Genomic DNA, 19,766 nt, shown 5'->3' with positions numbered 1-19,766 from the left:
GACGGGACAGCAGTGGAGAAGTTGGAAAGTTAAGTTCCTCGGTGTACATATCACCGACAAACTGAAATGGTCCAAGCACACAGACAGTGTGGTGAAGAAGGCGCAACAGCGCTTTTTCAACCTCAGGAGGCTGAAAAAATGTGGCTTGTCACCAAAAACCCTCACTGACTTTGACATGTACACAATCGAGAACATCCTGTCGGACTGTATCACCGCCTGGTACGTCAACTGCACCGCCCACAACCGCAGGGCTCTCCAGAGGGTGGTGCGGTCTGCACAACGCATCACCAGGGGCAAACTACCTGCCCTCCAGGACACCTTCACTATCTATTGCATCTTGCCGCTCTGTCACTGCTCATCCATATATTTTATAGTTATATATTCTTATCCCCTTCCTTTACTAGATTGTGTGTATTAGATTTTGTTGATGAATTTGTTAGATATTAGGTTTTGTTGTGGAATTTTTTGATATTACCTGTTAGATACTGCTGCACTGTTGGATCTAGAAGCAAAAGCATTTCGCTACACTCGCAATAACATCTGCTAACCATGTGGGTGGCCGATTTGATCAATTAAATAAGTAATTGATTAGTGTATAATTAGTAGAGTAATAACTGCATAGGGGCCTGGATTCAAATATAACTCAAAATATAACTCAAATATAAATAACCTTTTAAAAGGGAGACATCTTTGATTGATTGCCGGGCCTGGCTCAGAGATTAAATTTAGTCAGTTTTATTAGTGAATGTAACGTTAAAGGCTTATTATAAACTATTTGCAGTGAGAAAAGTAATGTAAAATTGCTTATAACATTAATACGCCCAGCTATGTTATTTTTTCTTCCATAAATAATCAAACTAAATTATAGATTCGCGGACCAAGCAAGATCAGGGACCAGTCACCAGCTACAGTGTAACAGTAAAGGCAGGGGCCGTATCCACAAAGAGTCAGAGTAGGAGCCCCGCACAAACACCTCATTCAACTTAAGGGCTTGATGATAGTTGAATTAGATGTGCTTGTCTGGGCAAAAATAAAAATGTGTACTGTTGGGGATACAAGCTTATCTGATTCAACTATCATCAAGCCCTTAAGCTGAATGAGGTGTTTGTCCGGGGCTACAACAAAAATGTGTACCTCTAGGGGTACTGGAGGACATCACCCACTAGCCGACACTGAACATTGTTACGAATTCCCTGCCGGTGACTCTTAACACCCCATCTCACAGACCTCTCTCTGAGAGAAACTCCAACTTTCTAACATTTGCTGTAGGCAACCCTTTCCCCGCTGGAGCGTAGCAGGCTAGGGGCCAGGGTCCATAAACCGTCCTTTCACACCTAGGGCCCTGGTCTCTGGTTGGTTGCTAGGCTGGTTGTTAGGGGGACGGGCATCTCTCCATCATCCTGACTCTGCAGGGTCACACTTCAAACTGTGGCAGAGAGAGTGGGCTCGTTTGAGTGGTAAGGTGAAAGCAACCGACTGTAGACAAAACTCAGGGGCTCCCGAGTGGCGCTGCGGTCTAAGGCACTGCATCTCAGTGCCATAGGCATCACTGCAGTACTTGGTTTGAATCCAGGCTGCATCATATCCGGCCATGATTGGGAGCTCCATAGGGCGACACACAATTGGCCCAGCGTCGTCTGGGGTCGGCCGTCATTATAAATAAGAATTTGTTCTTAACTGACTTGCCTAGTTAAGTAAAGGTTAAAAAAAATAAAAAATACATGAATTGTGGGAAAGTTCCTGTTTCAGTCATGTTCGCGTGGGTCAAACAAAAACTCCCTAATGATTGGTTGACAGTAAAGCCTCCCACCATGCAGGTGATGACTGCAGGATAAAGGTGATGAAGAGCAACTGCAGTCGACTGCAGTCAAAACTTCATGACCTTTGAGCACATTTTTTCATGCAGTCGACGTGAAGATGCAAGTCGGACAATTTTTATCCCCATAATGCAACACACTTTGAAAGGCGGTGATCAACATGATCCGCTCAAACGCATCCAGAAGCAACACCTCTGCCCTGCCCATCAACAACAGTACTTTATCTTTCTGGACAGGTGGGATGGTGTGTGTGTATAAAGTGAATTGTGTATTTGCGTATATCTTGTCTGTATTTAAGAAATAAAATTGAAATATGTACACATTTTAATATGCATGATATCTAAACCACACAAATATAATTTATGTATTTACAGGATCTGAGTTGGAAAACCTGGAGTATTGCTTTTGTTTAGTTGTTAGTCCAAGAAATCACCAAACGATTCAGGTTAGAGAGAGGGTCGTTCCACGAAATGAGTCCCTTTTGGGTCCCTTTGATATTTTAAGTAGAAATTGTACACCAATATTGGATTTTAAAAGCCTGCTATAAATTAAAGTGCCCTTATATAGAGACCACATGGAATATTCAATAAATCGTATTTTTAATATTGTAGCGACCCACACAGACAGCTGTGTGTTATGTGTTAGGCTAGTAGGTGGTTGTGTTGTACTGACCAGTACCCAGTGTTCGCGGGGTCCGACATGTCAATCAACCTGCTATCTGCCAATCACGGGAATGCCTGGAATGTTCATCCTGGCGGTTGGCGGAGTGGCGTGGAGGGGGGTTGGGCAGGGGGATGGAGCATTGGAACTTAAGACCAGGTTCAGCCTTTGTTCTCTCTCTTACGTCTGGCCTTCACAAGAGAAGGTCACGATTGGCTTGTGGGTTATCTTCCATTTATTTGGCGTGGGCTACGGCCAAACAGTAGCCTGTGTAAAGTTGGTTTAATAAACCGTCAATTCGCAAACTCCATCCTCTGTCTGGACAATTGTTCATTTATGATCTAGTCAGGTCATTACAATATGAATTAAAGACTTGCTTATGTGCCAAAATTGAGCATTTTGACATGTCCCTCTGTGCGCTGACTTCTCTGAAAATGTTGAACCCACTTTACCCCAAGATTTCTCCCAAGTTTTCACCATCGTAAGTTTATTATTTATTTCACATGATTAGTGTTGCATTTGAAGGTAAAAAAACAACAAACAACCTGCCCCTATAAGGCAGCGTTTCCCAAACTCGGTCCTCAGGACCCCAAGGGGTGCACGTTTTGGTTTTTGCTCTAACACTACACAGCAGATTCAAATGATCAAAGCTTGATGATTAGTTGATTATTTAAATTAGCTGTGTATTGCTAGTGCAAAAAACAAAATGTGCACCACTTGGGGTCCCAAGGACCGAGTTTGGGCAACCCTCCTAAGGTTAACCATGTTCTACTCTTCAAATCAAATTTTATTGGTCACATACATATTTAGCGGGTGTAGTGAAATGTTTGTGTCCCCAGCTCCAACAGTGCAGTAGTATCTAACAGCGCAGCAGTATCTAAAAAACAATTCACAACAATACTCACAAATCTAAAAGTAAAATAATTGAATTAAGAAATATATAAATATTAGATCAAGCAATGTTGGAGTGGCATTGACTCAAATACAGTAGAATAGAATACAGTATATTAATATGAGATGAGTAAAGCAGTATGTAAACATTATTAAAGTGACTAGTGATTCCAAGTCTATGTATATAGGGTCTAAGGTGCAGGGTTGCGTAACCGGGTGGAAGCCAGCTAGTGATGACTATCTAACAGTCTGATGGCCTTAAGATAGAAGCTGTTTTTCAGTCTCTCGGTCCCAGCCTTGATGCACCTGTACTGACCTCGCCTTCTGGATGATAGCGGGGTGAACAGGCCGTGGCTCGGGTGGTTGATGTCCTTTTTGCCTTCCTGTGACATCGGGTGCTGTAGGTGTCCTGGAGGGCAGGTAGTTTGCCCCTGGTGATGCGTTGGGCAGAATGCACCACCCTCTGGAGAGCCTTGCGGTTGCGGGCGGTGCAGTTGCCGTACCATGCGGTGATACAGCCCGATGTTCTCAATTGTGCATCTGTAAACGTTTGTGAGGGTTTTAGGGGCCAAGCCAAATTTCTTCAGCCTCCTGAGGTTGAAAAGGCACTGTTGCGCCTCCACCACACTGTCTGTGTGGGTGGACCATTTCAGATCGTCAGTGATGTGTATGCCGAGGAACTTGGGAAGCTTTCCACCTTCTTCACTGTGGTCCACAATCAGCTCCTTTGTTTTGTTGACATTGAGTTAGAGGTTATTTTCCTGGCACCACTCTTCCAGGGCCCTTACCTCCTCCCTGTAGGCCGTCTCGTCATTGTTGGTAATCAGTCCTACTACTGTTGTGTCGTCTGCAAACTTCATGATTGAGTTGGAGGTGTGCGTGGTGTTTTGTAGTGAAAAACTGAGGGGGTCAAGCATATCACATCAACCCTGTCACCCATAGATAGGCTAGAAATGTTTTCACAAAAAATGTGATTGTTAAGCTTGCATTCATTTGCCCCTCCGTGTTCCACACATGACTGATTTAAGATAAAAGCATCAACCCTGTTACCTTAATAGGCACTTTATATAATTTCTTTAATTTCACCTATTGAGATGGGAAAACATGTATTTTATTAAGTTGAACATATGCTGTTCATGAATGAATGTTAAAATTAGGTGAAAGAAAACATTTTTGTTGACCTACCCGAAGAAGTTACACTACCCAAAAAGGGACTCATTTTGTGGAACGACCCTAGACAGAGTAATACATTTTTGGAAACAACTTGGGCTTGGGTGAATGCTGACTGAGTATGGTCACTTTGCACCGTACATTCATGGATTCATGATTACAAGACACACATGCTTGATTCACAGTATAGGATAGGGCTAACTCGGTATAGGATAGGGCTAACTCGGTATAGGATAGGGCTAACTCGGTATAGGATAGGGCTAACTCGGTAACTAGGAATTAGGGGCTTAACTCGGTATAGGATAGGGCTAACACGGTATAGGATAGGGCTAACTCGGTATAGGATAGGGCAACTCGGTATAGGGATAGGGGCTAACTCGGTATAGATAGGGCTAACTCGGTATAGGGGGCTAACACGGTATAGGATAGGGCTTAAACACGGTATAGGATAGGGCTAACTCGGTAATAGGATAGGGCTAACTCGGATGGATAGGGCTAACTCGGGTAGGAAGGGCTAACTCGGTATAAGGATAGGGCTACTCGGTAATGGATAGGGCTAACACGGTAAGGATAGGCTAACACGGTATAGATAGGAGCTAACTCGGTATAGGATAGGGCTAACACGGTATAGGATAGGGCTAACTCGGTATAGGATAGGGCTAACTCGGTATAGGATAGGGCTAACTCGACCGTAATATGCTGGCTGGCTTGGATATTTTATTTTCACATTGTTCACATGCTTTCCAACACTGTTCCAGCAACTACGGTGGATGTGTAAGCAGGCCAGCCCAACATATAGTACATCGGCCTGACTCAGTTTGAACCTTGACGTCACGTAATCAGGTTGTACACATACTTGACACCATGGTTGTGACACAACCAATATTTTTGTGATACATAAATCATTGTGAGGTGTCTCCAAAACAGCTGTGTAATTTTTTTTGGGGGGGGGAGGACAAACTGTGGTATCACAACTGTTGTGTCAAATGTGTTGTACAAGCAGAGCGTGTACTGGGCCACACAGTGTGAAACACGTACCAGTGATCGATGTCAGTTTGGGCTAGACAAAAAACACCACCAGGCCAGTTTGATTCACACCTTTCCTTCGTATATCTTTATTGCTTAAATTTTTTCAATACAGAACAGCTTACATTTCTGATTCTGAAGCGCCGTAATACCAGAAGGGAGGGAGCAGTGTAGCTAACGTTGAAGGTTCTGATCCAGGTCCTTTTATGGGGTCAGTTCTGGTGTGGCCGTAGCAGCGACGCAAAGTTCCCTTTCACAACGGGTCAGAACGTCAGACAGTGACACAGACAGCCACTTTAATTGTTTTTTACAGACTCACGACTTGATTTCCTCTTCAAAACGAGAGAGGATAATATGGTCAACGGTGACAGAAATTTGAAGTGAGGGATAAAAATTAAGAATCAAAAGGAGACAAACAAAAAAAGGAAAAACACCTTGTTTATGGGTATACTGTTCAAAAAGAATGCTGATGAAAATAGCCTTGACTATGCTTTCAACCACGAGGATTTGAGCACAAGTAAATTTTCTCTGTTCTCCTGATTTGAGTTCACAATCAAGTGCTAAATGTAGTGATTGACAGTTAAGCATTACAAATAAAATCATGACCTGGAAGAACTTCTTGCAACTCAGGAAAATTAAGTATTGAATATGCATTTTATAAAGACCCTGAGAGCGAGAGAAAAAAAGAAATAATTCTTAATTGAACAAAAGGTTTACATGCAAAACTAGCCTAAAACTCACCCATTATACACAATTAATTTCACAGTTTTATACATATTTATATATCTGAGAAAAGAAATTATTTTCTTAGCCAAACTAAAAAAAAAAAAACTAAAAAAAAGAAAATAGATCCACACAGTCTATAAAACACGTACAATGGTGTACATAAAGCTTTAGAATCAATAGTGATTATTGCTAATAGAAGTTCCAGGCCGATGCTGGGCGACCATTTTGTGGATTTGAATCCATTATTTTCTGCAGCATCAATGTGGTAATCATAAATGGCTTCTCCTCAAGTCACATCTCTTCACCCCTCACTGGGTTTCCAAATAAATACAATAAAAACAGTCCATGTGCATTCTTATGGGACTCATAATCACACACCCACACAGGGACAAATGAGAGAAGCAGAGTCCCTTGACAGTGTTTTTTGAGGACAGGATTGCATTTTGCATTCTAGTCTGCCAATACTTTCCCAGTGCCTGAGAGCAGGGTTGGGATGGGGGAGATACCGGGGTACGGCCACTAAAGGGCAGTCTTCTGCATGGAGTAGCAGCTTCGCCACCTGTCAACACCCCCCCACTTAATACTCTGTGTTACGTTCAAGTTCCAAACACAGCTCAGAAATTCACTTCAGTTCATTCTCTCTCTGATTGCTTAGCCGTTTATTGTCGTAGTAGTAGTAGTAGGTTTGTTTGTTTGTATGTTGTTAGTGCCAGATGGGCAGTTGTCCGGCGGCGGCTGACTAGTCCAGTGCTCTCTGCTCTGTGGCTGTCCGTCAGCCTCCAGCCAGCCGATGCTGCCTGCGTCTTACAGTTCATATGTGCGCCATGAGGTTTCATATGTTTGCTTCTGAGGTTTCTTTATATAAAATGAGAAGAAAAAAAAGGAAATACATTTCTACAAAATTCAGCCCTGCAAGGTGGCATGATTGACATTTGAGTCCCACCTCGGAAATATACTCTTGGGCTAAGGGTCTGTGGGAGGGGGTGGGGGTGGTGGAAGGGAGCTAAGGGGGCAGTGGAAGGGGTGAGTGGGTGGTGGAAGGGGGGGTGAGGTGGGGGTGGAAGGGAGCTAGGGGCGGTGGAAGGGGGGGTGAGTGGGTGGGTGAAGGGGCTAAGGGGCTGGAAGGGGGGGGGGGGTGAGGTGTGGTGGAAGGGAGCTAAGGGGGCAGTGGAAGGGGGGTGAGGTGGGTGGTGAAGGGGAGCTAAGGGGCAGTGGAAGGGGGGGGGTGGTGAGGGGGTGGGGAAGGGGAGCTAGGGCGTGGAAGGGGAGCTAAGGGGCAGTGGAAGGGGGGTGAGGGGGAGTGGAAGGGGAGCTAAGGGGGCAGTGGAGGAGTAGGGCGGTGAAGGGGAGCTAAGGGCAGTGAAGGAGTAGGGGGGTGGCAAGGGAGCTAAGGGGGCAGTGGAAGGGGGGGGGGGTGAGGTGGGTGGTGGAAGGGGGGTGAGGTGGGTGGGAAGGGGGATGAGGTGAGTGGTGGAAGGGGGGTGGGTGGGTTATGAAGGGGGGGTGAGGTGGGTGATGGAAGGGGTGTGAGGTGGTGGTGGAAGGGGGGTGGGTGGGTGGTGGAAGGGTGAGGTGGGTGATGAAGGGGGGGTGAGGTGGTTGTGGAAGGGGGTGAGGTGGGTGGTGGAAGGGGGGGTGAGGTGGGTGATGAGAGGGGGGGTGAGGTGGGTGGTGGAAGGGGGGTGAGGTGGGTGATGAAGGGGGTGAGGTGGGTGATGAAGGGGGGTGAGGTGGGTGGTGGAGGGGTGAGTGGGTGGTGGAAGGGGGTGAGGTGGTGGAAGGGGGGGTAGGTGGGTGTGGAAGGGGGGTGAGGTGGGTGGTGAAGGGGGTGAGGTGGGTGATGAAGGGGGTGAGGTGGGTGGTGGAGGGGGGGTGAGGTGGGTGTGATGAAGGGGGAGGTGGGTTGATGAAGGGGGTGAGTGGGTTGTGGGACAGGGTGATGGGGGTGGAAGGGTGAGGTGGGTGATGAAGGGGGGGTGAGGTGGGTTGTGGAAGGGGGGTATTGCCCAAACGGGAGGCAGCAGGGCGACTAAAGTTAAAGTAGACAAAACTGAGTAGTGTTCCACCTAGAGCACGAGGTGAGTTCTGCATATAAAATAACCCAGCAGAACCACAGGTAAGGCTTTAAGAACACAGTGACAGTCATTTTGGAAGACGTCTAAATTAGCGGCAAGAAAATGAGTTGCCACTAGGGAAGAGGGGAAAGTGGACACAAGCTAGACACACTGGTGGTAGTACAGACAACATGGGACCTCCGAGAGGTTTCTAGGAACGCAAAAATCTTATATCCCCCCACCGACTCCTGAACGAATAACACACACAATACTCCAAAAGCAACATGGTCAACGCACATGGAATTAAGTGAGAATGATTCTGAAAAAACACACTGTTCAGGCAAATATTGCCCATATTATCTCTGAAAAGATAAAGAGAGCCTATGGGAAGAGGGCATGTTAAAAACCAAAGACAAAAGCAGAGTTCTCAGATGCGGCAGGTTATCCATTGTCAAGTCTGTTTTCTTTGAGTCACCTGTCCCCTCACACCAAATCACGTCACAGTTCATTCATGTATTCTGCAAACAAAAAGAGAGACTGTAGACATTGGTAATCAGGGATAAGGGACCGTGTGAGAAAGGGAGAGGGAGTAAATCAAGACGAAGGAGAGAGAACAACGCCAGTCTTTTTTCAGGACACCTTTATGACAGCCTGACAGTTGTCTGCTATAGCGGTGTTTCCAGTTACATGAGTGACTATCTCCACTGCTGTGAACTGACTCAGTCTCTGCATTGTTTTTAACTGTGGTTTAAATACACAATAACGGTTATTTTTTGTCTGTCACACACTTGATCATGTCATTAATCGGTCATGGTAAATGAGATTTCATTTATTGCTTATTCAAAGGTCATCTCTATATAGACTCCAAAAACAATTATGTAATCATCATAAAAAGCTATAAAAATTAGATCCTCCGTAAATAAATGTAGATAAAGATATAGCAAAAAAAAAAAAAAATAGAAGTAGTAAGGCACTTTGAAACAAGGTGTTTCTTCTTGATTTCATCGTCTTGCATTATGGGGGTGAGGGGTGTATCTTTATGGCACTGTCGGCAATAACAGCGGTCCACGCGTTAAAGGATAACAGAGACTGGGCGCTCCCTACTCCACGGCCCACCAGGGAGCCTCGCCGGCAGGTCAGGATGTACTCACTGGAAGCTTGTGTGGATCTCAGTAGCCTTGGATGAAGCCTTCCGATGGGCCCTCCTGGTCTTCTCTCTGGGGTTTACAGCAGAGGGCTGTGGGGTGGGGGACTCTGTGGAGGGATTCTTGGGCGGTTTCTACTTGCTGGTTCAGTGGCTGTATTACTAGCTGGCTTAATGAGGCGCATTCTACAGCAACTAGTTCTACATCTATTTCAGAGACGCTTGTCCGGGATTGTTCTTACAGGATTGGGTCCAGAACAGGTTCCGAGACTGGTTCCCGAGGCTGGCTTAATAGCAAGCTCAGCCACGGCCTCTCCTAGCTGACTCGGACTGGGCTGGTTCAGTGGTGGACAGGGGACTTGGTCGGGGTGTGGAGCCTGGTAGAGGGGTCTCTTGCTTAGGGCACCCTAGCGCCCTCCTCCCTGGCCACTCCGGTGCCCTCGCTTACTCGTTCTCTTGAAAGGAGGGAACAGGTGCTGGTTGGGTGCACTCTCGCCTCCTCGCGTAAGCGAGTCCTCCGCCGGGGCCTCTGCACCGTTGGCATCAGCTCCATCGCTGCCCCGCGGCTGCAGGTGGATCCGCTGGTGTGCCTCACCAGGCTGCTGCATTCAGGGGAAGGTGCGCTCAACGTCTGGCACTTGTAGCGGTCTCTCGCCTTAATACAAAATATAAACAGTAGATACAAATATTCAACAACAGTACACAGAGCAGGCCAGGTATAAATATATTAAAGAAAGTAAAGGCTACAACAATAGACATCAACTAGTACCTGTGTGCGAGCGCATGTGTCCTCGTCAGATCCTGCAGTGACCAGAACGTTTGCTGACACACGTTACAAGATTCTTCTTCCTCTGTCTGCTTTGCTTCCCGGACCCTCTTCCACTCTCCGTTCTTCCGTTCTTTGAGTTCTGCCGAGCCGCCCCTCCCCTCATCGCTCCTCTCCTCCTTCTCTTTCCCTCCTCCCTCGCGAGCCGCTGGTCCGATCACACTTCCGCTACCCTCGCTTTCCGGAGCCTTCCTTCTCTCCCGCCGCCTCCTCCTGATCCATCCTCCTCGGTGGTGGCTGTAGTAGCGATGGGGAGCTCTGTGCCTGGCGCCGGTCCCCTCCTTCCACAAAGCCTCCTCGGGGGGAGCACTCTCACAAGGTGTGCCTTCTCATGGCGAGCCAGGTCATAAGGTGGCGCGTAGCACCGGAAATTCTTTGCAGTATTCTTGCAGGTGTACTTGGAGGGACTCTTGTCCTGCTTTTATTTTTTGAGGGGGGCTGGGGGGAGGTTTCCATATCCCAAAAACCCGTCCCCCTTTTTTTTTATTTTTTCCGGCCTCGGACCACACCACTCTTTTCTCCTCCCAGGAAGGTCTCGTCGCAGAGCAGCTTCTCCCTCTTCATGTATGTCTTATTTGAGCTGCTACGCCATCGACGAGACTTGGAAGTCGATTGAGCTTGCTGGCGTAGTTGAGGTCAAGCTCTTGTTACTCTGTGAATCATTGTCGTCATAGTCTTCATTTCATTTATTGTTTGTTGGTTTTGTGTTGCTAGGTGCGTTCCATCTCCCCTAGCAGCTGCCTCAGCAATTGTCTGGTGTTTGGTCTGCGTTTGGCGACCTATGCGTCGCCTTTCTGATTCAGGGTCCATGCTGCTCAGATCCAAACCGGTCTCCTGCAGTCTGCTTCCATATTCTCGGAACCTCTCTAGAAAAACACACAAAATGAACCGCTTCAAATCTTACAAATGATTATTACAGAATAGCAGTATAGTAACGTCCTACAGTTTTAGTGCAGTACAATACGTATAGTCACAAAAAAAAAAAAAAAAAAAAAAAAAAACAAAAAAAAAAAAAAAAAAGAAAAAAAAAAAAAAAAAAAAAAAAAAAAAAAAAAAAAAATTTACAATATACTACCAATACCGTTATTACTACCACATACGAGTACAATTAATAGGTATACAATATCCGCATATCTGAACAATATCCGTTATACTACATGAGTGAGCGTGTGTATCATTAGATACCTACTATTCACTTACGCACATTACATACAGATTAGCAGTCACTCAAATAGGTTACCATATATTACCACTTATATCATGACAATCACCTGAATACAACAATAACGAGATATTACACATACCGATATACTACAATACAGTACAATAACCGGCATATAGCTACAATACAGTAAACAATACAGTTACCGCTGATATTACAATACTGCATACTACAATACCGAATATTACAAATACCGTACACTGACAACACCGTATACTACGAATACAATATCGTATACTACAATACAGTACAAATACCGTATATTTACCAATACCGTATACTATAAGACAGTACAATACCATATATTAGCAATTTACCGGGCATATTACATACCGTGACACTAACAATACAGTATAATACAATACCGTAGTCACTACATACAGTCACAATACAGTTTTGCTGTGACCGCGTCTGTGCGTGTAGAAACCGTGTCATATCGACGCGGTTACATGGATACTTTGCCGTTGCCGGCTTTCGAGCGAGGAAGAAGGGATTGTCTACGCGTGCTTGCGCAGGCAGGTGGGCCTCACAGTTGGACTGGTGGAGAAGAAGGGCGTCACATTGGGCACAGGGGAAGGCTTCTCGACCTGTAGGCCGACAGCACATTAGAGAAGACCTGAACGTCACATAAGAAGTATTAGGACGACATGTATGTGGACCCACAGAAGTTTTAAATATGCAAAATGGCACGCAGTTAGACCCTTTTAGAAACCTGTCAAATTAATAACTCATTCATTTCTTAGAATTGTACTTCTTGTATAACGGTTTTCACATTACTGAACAGTATTCTTCCAGGTATCATTGCATCGCTTGTGACTTTTCTGTGTTACGCAGTATTTCAAAACTCTTAACTTATTATGACAGCTGTGTTGTTGTATGATTGGCGGAGTTATCCAATTCTGTACTCAGCGCAGCGATTTTATGTTGTGTGTATGTTGTGTGTGTGTTGTGTTGCTTTGTGTGTGTCGTGTGTTAGTCGTGTGGTGTGTTGTTAGACCCTATGGCTCACCAGTTTGTGGGAGGATGTGTCGGCTGCAGGGAAGCTGGCCTCCTATGTGAATAGGACCAGGGTCGACATAGAATGGTACTAATCATCTTCTGCACTGAGTTGGCTAGTATGCAATTCTTCTGCGCCCTCCTTTGGATATCTGTGAGGTCGCACAGACTGGAGGTAGGGTGGGGACTCTGTGTCTCTTTGGCCCTATCTCACATGCTCCCGGGCTCTGTCTCCTCTCGTCCCGCCGTTACCACATATGACTCCGCCGCCGCGGCCGTGCTGAGTAACGTGGACATAAAAACTTTTAGCTCCCTGGCGTTCCTGTAGGCAGCAAGCATCTTCTCCACGCTGGCGGAGCAACTCGCCGCTGTGCATATTTACCAGTACACATAGCCCGCTGTCACTGTGCTCTCTGGCTCGAGCATGGGACACACAGGCAGGGTTTGCCAGTTAGTCCTATGGGCCTGGCTCCACTGCCTTACTTATGCGTAGCGCCGCTCTTTTCTCTGGACGAGCCCATCTAGCGGGAGTCTTCTTCTCCATCGAATAGTTTTCTGATGCTGTCTGTCGCCCCCAGCTGGACGCGCTCTCCGGTTCTGTCTGTGAGTACCTGATGAGGCGTGCAGGAAGCCTTGTTTATTCTGGCTCCCTATCTTGATGTAGGTCTGGAGCCCCACCAGAAGAGTACGGAGGTGATGTATTGATATTTCTGGGCGCAATGGGAAGCACGCGAAATGGTGTCGTGCGGAAGCTCTTTTTTCTAGAGGATGGCGCAATTGGTATGTGCGTGAAGGGTACAATGTAGTGATCGTCTTTGGTGTCTGCGAGAGAACATACACGAACCGGGTAATGTGCTTGGATGTAGCTTCGTAGCTGGTGCCGCCTACACCCGTGTTAAAGGTGCTTCTCACAGTTGCGGGGAGGAAAAAAGACACGGATATAATACCAGTAAGGCCCGACACAACAAGCCTTTTAACAAGACCCAACCCATAAAAGAACGCCTAATGCCGCCCCTGTAATGATCCTAAGGTAATGTGCCATAGCGAATCCCGCGTAATACTCAATCGATATGTATCACGTTATATTCATTATATATCATAACTGCAACACACAAAATGTTGGCAGCAATAGAAAGGCTTCTGCAGAACAATTTAACTATGGAACTTTATTTTCTGTGTCTGTATTTTCTTAGCATATCTGTAAAGAAAAAAAACAAGCAAAGCGATATTATTTCTAAATGACATGCGTCTCATAAATAGCCCAGCTATCATTAGTGATCCCAATATGAGTTAATGTAATCCAGAATAAGAAATCCTCACTGTAAGCGATAACGAATCGATGCGAAGCAATCCTACACATCTATGCATATCGAGTTCAAGACTTGAGTTATATCTAAGAGTCAAGGCGTAATACGAGTCCGCCGTTCTGCTAATCACGTCCATGACCAGACTCTCACATAACATGATGTCATGATTCCGATTAGCGTTCCCTGAACACCACTTACAGCAATGTAAAATATTAGTAGAAATAGAAATAAATGTTGTGATAAACATATCCTGGCAAGTTCATACTGAGATCTATATCTTGGTGCCATTCTTATACAGTTATTTTTACTACTAACACTACAACATAACCACCAACAAGCCAAACACTTCCGTGAGCAGACTGTTATAAATTAATTCAAGCAAATTCATGACAGACATGCTTCCACATACATCCAGCCTATACACCCACATGTGATCCGACTTCCTGCCAAATCCAGAATCCTCTATACCAGTGGCTGTCATGTAATATATTCTGACTCCGTAATAACTGTAAAAGCACTCTCAGCCACCCATCGTCATTGACTGTTAACTCTTCTTCCTACTCGCCATGCGCAACAGTACAGTGAGCCGATGCAAATCATTGTGCACTCGCACTTAACACCTTCTAACTCCTGAAGCCCTATCTTATATGTACACAACGATCGCAGCCGTTAAATCAAAATGCTAACCCCACTCGCAACATTGACCATCTTCATATTTTCTTCACTGCTGCTGACGAGCTTTCAGTCGAACCCACGCGAGCGCACAAATCTAACCAACACACCGCCACACTGCACATACACGCCCAAATACTGCGCACCCTAAATATATGGTAATTTGCGCTATCCCTCAGCCGAGCGACCGTCCCTAAAGGTTTATTAAAAAGTGATCTATCTATTAGAACGACCACGTGCGAAGTCTCCATAGACATAACTTTAATCTGCAAGCTCGATGCGTATAACTCCCTGTACTGTAGAAGCAATCACCTGAACTTTCTATATCTCTTAGCATCCCGTCTATAGTGATAGCCAACCAAAATTCCACAAGTCAGCTCTCGGTCAAGAGTTCTGCCTTGACAAAGAGCCTGCCGTCAACTGTAAGTCTGTACTTGTGTAGTGGAAATGTCTACAGCAACAGAAGCTCAGCCTTCGCAAGCTGTAAGCACACACAAGCGTCACAGTACGCACCCGCCGAGTGCTGAAAGCTCGCATAGCCGCATAAAAATCATCTATCCTCGTTTTGCCAACACTAAACTTACAAGTCCAAACGCTCTCTGCAAGCAAAACAGTCAGGCCACAATAATCTTCCTTCTACGTGCACAAGTCATCTAAATATGAAGACCAAGAAACAATAAGATGTTGCCCCAGCGAGCAACTCCTAAAACTAAGCTCGCTGAGACACCATAGTTCCCTGTATACCCACAAGTGTCTGGTAGCAACCTCAGAGAGAAGTCTGCGCCGGTTCCATAAGAGCATCGCTGAGTCGCGCTATCTTGCACCTCTCGCGAGCGCAAAGTCTACGATATTGAGACATCCTCCATAGTGATGAAATCCACCGCGCTTCATCTAATCAACACTGAGAGAAGCGAACAGTGAACCGACGGTCTATCAAGTAATCTATGCTGGAGTATTCCCTCACACAGACTCCAATGTCTACAATCAACTCATAATGCCAACTGTAAAGTTTGCGTGACAAGAAAGTAATGGTCTGCCGGCGCTGAAGTTCCTTCTATGAAGTTCGCTATGGCCCTGTACTTCCAGTGAGAGAGTGACCAAGATCGTTGTAAGGCCAAGAACCGATATCGTCATACTAAGGAGACATTTGAGTAAGATATGTGCGTTGAGCCTCCTCTCGCAACGAATTGCCGCATGGCGAACTATGTTTGCTATAAAGCTTGTCCTGCGATTTACCGTCTAGTTTTCAGCCATGACATGCCGCCTGCAACACAAAGATCGCGATCGTCGGCAATATCACGAAATAAATGCGGTCCCTCATTTCCCAATCCCGTGCTCCGTTAACCTATCTCTCTCTCCACATTCTATAGCGTATGTCCTCGCTCCTCTGATATCACCTGTAGTTATCGAAACTGCGCCTATCAACTATGATATGCATCCTATCTCTGCCCGCGGCTGAACGCCCGCCGCCACGCACTAGCACACAACAGTGCGAGACCGGGTATGACTCTATGTCCATTAATCACAACGAAGTCACTAATCTCAATGTTATTATGCAATCGTATGTCCGGCAGACGAGTCGCTAATTCTGTGAGCCGATACCTACTTGTCTAACATCTGATGCCCTGTATCTCACTGAAACCAACCTCACGACCACAATCTACACAACCGACGAAGACAGCACACATAGCTTTATGATTGCCATCCACCGCACACTAGCATTCGACCAGCTCATTCACAACTCACATCCGCTCTACCATCGTGTCCTTGTGAGTTGTTATCGTTGCCTAGATGCATACATCACACTTCTACCCTTTTATCCCTCCACCACCTGAATATCATAATCTGTAGTCCTACCCGACAAGTGCCTCTTGCCAAGACCCCGTCGACCGCCACACTATGCACCACTTCCCGTGCTCGGAACCGTAGCGCCGTGCAGTATGGCAGCGACTGCACTGAGCGCGACTAATTTATTGCGAGAACCATGACGTCCCTACCCACCGCTTTTGTGAGCCAACAAGATACAGATTCTACGAGTCTATACCTAAGGATTGCAACCAGCAATCTATGATCCCTAGTGACCTTTACCGCCGAAGTTTCGCCCACTGACGGTCGAACCTGAATTAGCCATCCGCTAGCACCAGACATCAGCGTACGTTTCAAATCTTTAGACACACAAAGGCGCGATGTATCACGGCGCAACAACATCACAACCCTGCACACCTTGCACACCCATATTCTCAATACATATTGGCCAATAAATAACCCTATCATTTGATCAAACAACGACAAGCGTGATGCTATACATATTCATCTCTCTTGACCCGCTACAGACCTCCACACACAATTCAGAGCGAACAAAATTAGCTGAATATAGCCACCCACACCCCATTGAACACCCTCCTCCCATCAGTGACCATTGTAATCTCACCGAGCCACTGCTCTGTGCATAAAACGTGCTCTCTTTACTCCTTATGCGATGCCCACTCATCCTGTCACAGACCATCACCTATCACAATCTGCTAAATTCTTTCACAGCGACCAACAGTCGCTCCAACCTACCATACTATGCTGAGCAATATTATATGCCGCAGTAATGAAGGCAGAATCTTATAGAAGTTCACATTCTTCCCTACATCCGCAGGAGAGAAAGCGAGAGAACACATAATCACATGGATAAATCTTCTTATATCTAAGACTAACGAACGAATCATCTACTCGAGCTTAGCTATACTGACTTGCGAACCAGCTTCTAGCGCTCTCGAGCAGCGCCAGCGAGCGGGCACTGAACTAGTCCGCCTAGAATGACTCTCATACGAAATGCGATCGATGCGTAGAAACCCTCTCTATAATTTGCCTCTAACGCATAAAGTCCAATCCACCAGAATAAGCAATAAGCACAGTTCTTGAGATCGCGTACCAAATCTGTTCTATGTCTATTATATCCCTAAATGTCCCAGTCTGGGATTTCCTTTGCAAGCCACAATTTCGAAAATTAGTCTCCGGCTTAGCAAGATACAACTCACGCCTATACCTGTAACAATGCTATTATGGCACAGATCCCTACTACGTATCCGCTATACACCTCACCACATCAAGTCTTATCATAAGCATAATACAAATGTTACATTGATAGGCTGCAACCATTCACAATTTGTTGCACGCAGTTGAAATCGGCAAGGAGGCCCCATCTGATGACCGGAAGCGTGCGGCCGAGAAGAAGGCGCAACACTCTAAGGAAACAGTGAATGCGATTATACACACATCGGACTCGACATCTATAGGCCTAGATATACGACAACCACACCCAAGCGGAGAACAGGTGACTCAACATATCATCCACCTAAAAAGGCCCACCCACAATCTCTTACCACCACACGTCATACTCCTTGACTGCAGTGCCATGCACCGTACGACGCTGATCGTGCACGAGCGGAGTGAAGAGAGATGCATTCCGGTGCAACAGAGGAACACTCACAGCGCTCTTCTAGATTTAGTAACCGTCAAAACTTAATCCTGCAGTTAATAATGGTGCTATCGAGCTAAAGTGTGTTCCGAAGTTAGTCTCAGAATATAGGAGTGGGATGGCTAGGTTCCAGGACAATAGGGCTTGTCGGTAAATTAGTAAAGCACATCATTGCCTTGCCGTCATAACTCAGCCCTTCATTGGGAAAGTATCGAGCAGCTAGCGGGACCACCAATGGCTCGCACGGACGAAAATAACCGAGCACAGAGAAGATTGTGTGTCTCTGTACACCTATCCATAATACAAGAGTGAGTAGCTCGAGTACTCCACCACTGTCGAGTCTGCAGTAGCGACAACTCGGCCACGGAGGAGGGGTAGACTGTTACCAGCTAGAGGTCAATATATGGACAACTGGAGAAGTCTGCTCAGTCAAAAATCAAGAGGGCTGAAAGAAGCAGTGCTGTCTTTAGAACATTGTGTATCTATGGATCAATCCAGTTGTAGTCCGTCGCTGAATGAGCGCAGATCGTGAATTGTCCTATGAAGTGCTGAGAGAACTCATCATGAAGCCCGAAGTCGCGAGATCGTATTGAGTAGCATATCTATCTGTCTGGGATGGTGTATTTCGAGTTTACTCGTGCTGTCCATGGTGAGCATCTCTGGCAGGTTAGCGGTCTACATCCTATGTCCGCCCTGCTCTCAACGGGCGACGGCTGCTCCTGCGTGATGAAAGAGTAGAGTGCTTGTGGCCAGGGGCAAGGCCGAAGGTTTAGGGAGAAGACCGTGTATGTGTCCGCACGGTGCGCTTCGTGAGCACAATCAGCAGGTGCGCACTATTCCGTTCTGATGGGAGCGCGGAGCGGAGATTGGGTCTCCACAACACAACCTCAATCTCGGAGAGTGATACAGACAATATCAGAGTGACGGCTGTAGAAGTGTGGAAGAGCGACTGAGGCCTTGGAATACTAAACCTCCGGCCCTTTAGCAGTGGTTCAATTAAAGATACACTAATTGTTCATTACTTAGAAAATAAAGATACCTTAATGTAGAAAATGACTAAAATATAAAAACCCAAGTAAAGATGTCACACCCAAGCCTAACAATTTAACTTACTTGAGTAAAAGGCATAATATAATCAAGTGTCTTTGGCTATTTAGAATGTGACTGTGAGATGTATAAAATTGGATAAAGTATTAAATTAATTTCAAAAATTCACATTTTTTATTAATAGGCAAACAGTACGGTGCTACAATTTTCTTTTTTTAGGCAGATAGCTAGGGGCCACACTTTCAACTTATTAATCAGTACAGAAATTTTATCAACATAGGCATAGTAGTTAGTGAATGTCTGCCAGATCAGAATGGTACAGTATATGACACAAGGGGATGTTTCTCTCTGATCTGTGTGAGGAGTAGACAATGTTCCGTGTTTCCTGCCTAAGCATTCAAATTGTTACTGATTGGTGTAAAGAGTAAAAAAGTCATTCTATTAGTGCAAGGCAGTTAAAAGTGTTCAAAAAATTGAATAGTAAAACTAAGTACTTTTAAGAGTATTTTTCTTAAGTACTTTACTACCACTGCTTGTGGAGAGGATGACCAATCATACTAGTAGTAACAGTTTCTCCATAATCGTATTAAATTAGAGTATCATACATTGGTGACGCATCAGCAACCATTAATTGCTGTCCCGATTGAACTTCGTTCCTCTGACCGTTGGGGCATGTGGGGAAAATTCTTCGGGCAGGAGAAGTCGATAATAGGCCAGGTCGTATGAAGCAGGAGGGGATGGG

The 19,766-nt window shown here is 45.7% G+C and overlaps 1 long non-coding RNA gene across 1 annotated transcript; it reads left to right on the top strand.

Annotated features, from left to right (window-relative positions):
• Positions 1–7,874: 7,874 nt before the first annotated feature.
• On the top strand, positions 7,875–9,306 carry LOC139023135 (uncharacterized). Its single transcript, XR_011474287.1, has 2 exons — positions 7,875–7,930; positions 8,272–9,306. It is a non-coding gene; the product is annotated as an uncharacterized lncRNA (long non-coding RNA).
• Positions 9,307–19,766: the final 10,460 nt, after the last annotated feature.

The sequence above is a fragment of the Salvelinus sp. IW2-2015 genome, linkage group LG27 (assembly GCF_002910315.2).
Source record: "Salvelinus sp. IW2-2015 linkage group LG27, ASM291031v2, whole genome shotgun sequence".
In the NCBI taxonomy this organism is placed as follows: Eukaryota; Metazoa; Chordata; class Actinopteri; order Salmoniformes; family Salmonidae; genus Salvelinus; species Salvelinus sp. IW2-2015.
The sequence above is the reverse complement of the archived record's forward strand: the minus strand, read 5'-3'. Positions and strand labels throughout refer to the sequence as shown.